Raw genomic sequence first — 6,586 nt, forward strand, 5'->3', positions numbered from 1 at the left:
TCAACCAAGTCAGCAAGCCTTGAACACCCGATCCCGTTAGTCGCCTCGTACGAAAAGCATAGTCGCCTTTTGCGGCAAGTATGGGCTGCTGAAGACCTATTCTACCCCGGATTTTCACGAGCCAGGAATATCTGTCCCTAGTAAACTTGAGGGAAACTGTCAACATAAAATCACGAGAAACAGATAATACGCAATTCCCCGTTGCGATTTCCCTTTAATTATCGATAGCCATTTTCTGTGAAAATGTAGAAAACTGTCGGTTTCCTCATCAACAACTTCACACACAATCAAACGAAGTGTGAGGTATTACGGAATCAACGTGTCCGCCTGTCTGTCGGTCTGTCTGTAGAATTGAATGGTTTCAATTTAACTTTGTGCACGTGACCACTTCAACATGTAGTTGGACACCTTGCAATTATTTGTTCATTTCGGTGGAGTTATTGCCCTTTATTATTTCGTCATTTTAATTTTCTTGGACAACTTCTAAACTACTACATCGATTTCTTTCAGATATGTACATAGGTGTATCTACAATCACTGTCCGACATGCGTTCATTCTCATTACCACTGTGTGACTGTGGCAGCAGAACTGAGGCCACCATCGAAATTGATAAATTGTCCGATTTCGTTCACATTTTGTATATTGATATGTTATGTGAAACTCAACCATTAAGGTTTTGTTTTTACCGTGGCTATGGAAAGGCGGCTTCTGGATGCTCCTTTAAGTACTCTACCCTATTTCATATAATCTTAAAAAAAAACAGAGGATGCGATTATGTCTTTCGATGCAACTGCAGAAAGACGTTTGGATATTCATGTTAATATTATCATACGTCTGCGGGGGTATTTAATACCCCATAGGAACAGTTCTAGTAAGCATAATATGTTTTGAATACATACAAGATGGCCGAAAGGCTTACGTGACGTATTGCGATCCATGTTTGTACAGCGTGCGTCATCCATCCATTTATAGCTCACCTGGTACGAAGTTCCGCGGTGAGCTTATGTCAGCTCCAACAGAAGATCGAATGGTCGGTCCGTAACTGACATGAAATACTCTACAGGTCGTATGCCTAATGTTCTTTTTTCGCTGTTTTCAATCAACTATGGTCTTAGACATCATATCCGAAAAATATATATGGTTATTTTTGACTCGACACGGTATTTGTAGAACGGAGGGGGTGTTTTTTTTTTCACAAGAGCACCCTTGCATTTGAATTCCTGTCGTTTTAAATACCATGTGGTTCTTGTGTATGCTCAACTATCATATGCGTAACACTGTTTCCAAATGTCCATCATTATATGCCTAAAACTCTGTTAATGGACTATTCTATCAACCCACCACCATCCATGACTTTCCTTTCCGTCGCTATGGAATTATGATAGTAACTGAAATGAGGTTACCTTGTAGAGTATCGTAAGATAACCTTTGTACTACAGTAAGTTTGATAGAATCTGTTAAAAGGGTCAGGGGTCATAAACCATTCATAAAACCTTCATATAGCAACCAGGTGGTCGTTGTATGGAGTGAAACTAAAAATGATTAATCATTTGCACGTCTAGACAAAGTAACGATCAATGAAATCTGCGAAGTTTCATGAATGTTCGATAAGTAATAATTCATAGTAATAATCCCAAATGTGAAAAAGATATTGTCTGTCACTTCAAACCTTAAAACCTTAATGTAATATAAGATTGCAACAAGGGTTAACCCGCAACCCTTAATGTAAAAAATTGATCTACTAAACACCACAGGAACCACATTTCTTAATTCAAGAAATCAAAGTGATAAAAATAATGGGGTTTTGAAAGAATAGATAGTTGTAATCAGCATTCCAGAAGCCGTTACAAATATACGCATAAGTTTACTATTGGTTAAATGGAGGACACGGGTGTTCCAGCCTATTTGTGCCAGCTTCATGTGGGAGGACAGTACGGTAACATAGCGAGCAGTATATGGGCCTTATGGGAGAGGCTGACAAGAGTAGTCTCCCTTACACAACCGTTGTCAATGTGCGGAGCAGGTACTGATTTTCTGAAATCGTCATGCATTATCTCTGTGTCTTTGGCCAGTCAGATTCCCACGGTCAAGTGACCGCAAATACCGCCCATAGTATGACGCCGTATCCACCATAACGGTGCACATCTTGGATGCAGGTCGCTCTCCCCTACGTCGATAAACACGGACTCGACCATCATTTCGGAACAAGTTAAAGCGACTTTAATTTGTGAAAAGCAACCTTTCCCAATTACGCCGCTGAGACCAACGTACAGTTCTTGTCCATTGTAATCTGCGTTGACGGTGTAGAGGGGTCAAGGCCATTCCACGGAAGGGGCGGTAATTATAAGCTCTGAAACCAGCAATGTGGAGTCGTCGTAAGACTGTTCGTCTGCTGATGGGGTGTGCCAGTATCGTCACCGCCAATGACGTCGCCGTCACGTATCGGATCCTCAGGCAGATTGTCCGGATGTAGCGGTCATCACATGGTCTTGGTCCCTTGGTCTTCCCGATCTTGGACAGTCTTGTGTCTGGCCTGCTTGCTGATAACGGCTCAACAAGTTGCTGATACTGGTTCTGCAATGTGCCATACCAATAGCTCTGTCACGTTTCTATTGTATGAGTCTCGGCATTTCTCTAATGTTCTTTTTAATGCTGCATCCTTCTCTGTAATATAAGATTGCAACAAGGGTTAACCCGCAACAATTAATGTAAAAAATTGATCTACTAAACACCTGAGGAACCACATTTTTTAATTCAAGAAATCGGCCGAAGAGTCCAAGACAGTATGACCGCTAGTACTCGCGAGTCCCTTTATGTCGCGAATATTCAATCAGCTCCAGCCTTGGAAACAACTTTTAAGGTACCTTGGATCATGCTCGAAAGTTGTTTGAACAAGACTACGATCGACATTCGAAACCTCAGTCAAGCTGTCAACACTTTTTATGGTAGACATATTGAGAACAAAATAATGTCTGGTGCAATTACTTGTTTTGATGTTCATCACATGTTTCCATGTTTGTTCAGGTGAACACTTGACTTGACTGTGCATGTGTTTGGGATGGGTACCACCGGTGGGGCAGGATACAGTCACCTTTTCGCGAACATCTATTATCATTACTATTTACACATAATATTGATTCATAAACTCATGATAATGATGTAGCCGGAATCATTTAACATACTCTGTATTCAGGAGATATTTCTTATGATAATGGATAGTGAAGGATTATCTGCCCTGCGCGAATATATTTTTCAAACCGAGCCTTGATTGGACACGTAATTAGTGAATGCAATTTGGGAGTAAAACTTCAATCATCAACAGTTCGATTGTTTTCGACAATTCATTTACGTTGTATAGGACCTTTTCGCAAACCATCAACAGATTATAAAGGCGTATATAAGCCAGTTACCACTGAATGTTATTAATTGTAATTCTCAATAAACCTATTTTACCCGATTTGGACATCAATGTGTGATACTGTTCATAGCCACTGCTGTGATATTACCTTTCAGCTTAGGTTCAGTGCCCTGTTCGCCAAGGAAGTTCTCAAAACACAAGAAACAACAAAACGCTGATTTAGCATGAACTGAACACTTTATATCAGTGGAACGACCAACGTCCATCAGCAGCTCAACACGTCATCTGATTCGTGAACACGCTTATACACGCATTAGTTACATGTGTACACATGGAAATTGTGAAGTTGATATAGGAAGGAAATAACTCAAATTACTTATAATTATAAAGAACCGAGAGGTAAGAAAATGTGTATGTACCTACATTGTATTGTTATATCTAATCGATTAAGCTAACGCTGTTTTATCAAAGGAATGTCGCCTTAAATTGTAAACAATGAAAGTTTCTATCAATATTAACAGTTACTGTGTAGTTTTACTTCACAATGTCATCCATCAATTATAATGTTCATGTTAATCAGTTACGAAATATATGTTTTATGTTGTTTTGTTTTTTCAAAAGAAATATGTTGGTCGAATATAAGGAATTGACGAGAATATACATCAGCAAACTGATTGAATCATAGAAACTTTGTCTAAAGTTGAGCATTTAGAAGGAAATGTCCGGCGACAACGGACACCAGCATGGACATGGCGAAGAACATCACACGTTCAGCTTCACTTTCTGAAACAGATATTTTGCAAATTAGCTTGTGGTATGTGGACACGCTTATTATGGTAATTGAAAATATTTGATTTGAATATCTCACTAATGCTTCAAAGGCGGTGGGGTAGGATATTGTTTAAAGCGTTCGATTTCCTACATATGTACAAGCATGAATTCCATTCTTTGTTGGGGATGCTGCATTAAATCGCCTCCTTCGCTGATTCACAATTACGAGACAACAAATATAACGTAGTACAAATCTGGAACTTCAAGCTCATTTAGGATTTTCTTTAAGAGGAACTGAACAGAAAAAGTCACAGATCTTACATTATGTATAGTCAAACCGTCATGGATACATACTTGTGTTACAGGTGTCTCCAGTATAGCCAGTGCCACAAGCACAGACGCTTTGTTTGCCTGCTGCCATGGTACAGTTGCCGCCATTCAAGCACATAGCATTAGTTTTGCATTTGGGGGCTGAAACAGACACAGGTAAAGTATTGACATTTTGGTATCAACAAAGTCGACTTGTGAAAACACATATAGTAATCAGTACGCATTCCAGCTGTTCCGGAGTCTCTTCATGTACTGAAGCTTCATTCCAATCAGAATAAACTATACGTGACTGGGAAGCCAATGTGTATGGGCTTTTAAAGTTCATCAGGACGTGAGTGATACTCAGTGTACGTACCAAGAGTTTGTATGTAGTTGATTTAGAAAGAATTGCACCTTTTTTTGGCTATGTTATTGGGATCGTTGTTCTCTGTTTTTCATATATTATGAATCTTCTCATTCATTGCCAATATTTTCTATAATGTTTGGAACTTTTAATCTATTCCATTTTCAACTTCTTCTACTGGCTTAATGTTAGGCTCAACTAATTCCTCCTATTGACAAGCGATATACAATAGGACAGTGAAAATCTCAAAACAATGGGTCAAATGGTAAAACCTGAAAGTTATGTACAATCTTAAAACATACATTGTCGATACCACAAACCTTCTTGCTTGTTACATTTCCAATGTATTTATCGTCGCATATACTATATTAAAGTTGCACAGATCTAATAAGTTAAACATATATCCATGATTACTTGACTTGCCTTGACACTGAAGCTATCGATCACCATTACTTAACAGAGACCTTGTAGTAATATCTATTGGCTATCACGGCGGTCTGTGAAAAATTGAGTCCAAGCAAGGTTACGTAGTTAAATGCAGGATGACGATCCACGCATTCGGAGAGCGATGCCACTTAAACAGCAAGCTATCAGTTATAACCACTAGATACAAATGAGAGGTGTTTGAAACTTATTCGTCCCGAGAATCTTCAAAGAGACGTTGTTATTGCCACATAACATGTAATTACCGTAAATAATGTTATGACATTTACTTACCATCAGTACAGGTTGTGCCACCATACCCATCTGTACATTTGCATGTTTTGTTTGGGCTGGTTCCGCCACATGTGCCATGTCCTTTACAATAGGCGTCAGCAGTGCAGGCGTCGGCAGCAGCAGCACATCGGAAGCTAGCTGCACACAACAGTTATCAGAAGAACTGGAAATGAATGTAATACAATTAAGATAGATAAATCCTATCACTATTATCGTGTGTGACATACTAGGCTTTTATACTTCAACCATAATACTAGTATATTTTCGCGTGAAATACAAGAGCACGTTGCCATGAATTCTCTGTCGATGAAACGAGCAAATTGTTTCATTTAATCAGGCCAACATTTGAACTTACCTGCGAATATGCAAGGACCCTTCATTGTTCACCTTATCTTCAACCTACTTTGCAGCTGAAATAAATCTATCCAGATAAACAGTCGCTTTTATACTATTTTAGTATCTATGGGAGGTATCTGCCATATCACATGACCTAGCAACAGGCGTGGCGTCTCCTACATTTACACCAGAAGAACCGCCTTCATTTCTATCATGTAATGTCATACATTAATGATTGGATAGATATTGTGTAACATGATTGTACGAAGTCTGTATGCAAAGCACATAAAAAGTTATTAAAAGTAACTGTGATGTCAAAAAAGTGAGCCTTCGCATCATGGCTATTATATTATATGTGATACTGAATACATCATTATATGAGTTATGCGCTGAGCACGATTACAAGTTTTTATACCAACCCTATCTATATCTGCCAAGCATGTGCTTGTTAACTGATCATGACAGGTCGTAGGCGATAACCACTTTGGTGAAGCTCATGAGCATGCTGGGGGCGGTCGGGTAGCCTTGTGGTTAAAGCGTTCGCTCGTCACGCCGAACACCCGGGTTCGATTCCCGACATGGGTACAATGTGAGAAGCCAATTTCTGGTGTCCCCCGCCGTGATATTGCCCGGAATATTGCTAAAAGCGGCGTAAATCCTCACTCACTCACTCACTCATGAGCACGCTGACAATCCAAAGACGAATCTGGCACCAGATGAACGGCTGCTG

General features: G+C 39.5%; 1 long non-coding RNA gene across 1 annotated transcript; it reads right to left on the reverse strand.

The window, feature by feature from the left end:
- Positions 1–3,577: 3,577 nt before the first annotated feature.
- Positions 3,578–4,574, reverse strand: LOC139470983 (uncharacterized). The gene is made up of 2 exons (XR_011653810.1): positions 4,485–4,574; positions 3,578–4,142 (listed from the first exon to the last, which is right to left on the reverse strand). It is a non-coding gene; the product is annotated as an uncharacterized lncRNA (long non-coding RNA).
- Between the last annotated feature and the right edge of the window lie 2,012 nt (positions 4,575–6,586).

This window comes from Haliotis cracherodii, unplaced genomic scaffold, assembly GCF_022045235.1.
Source record: "Haliotis cracherodii isolate W230 unplaced genomic scaffold, xgHalCrac1.p SCAF_21, whole genome shotgun sequence".
NCBI lineage: Eukaryota > Metazoa > Mollusca > Gastropoda > Lepetellida > Haliotidae > Haliotis > Haliotis cracherodii.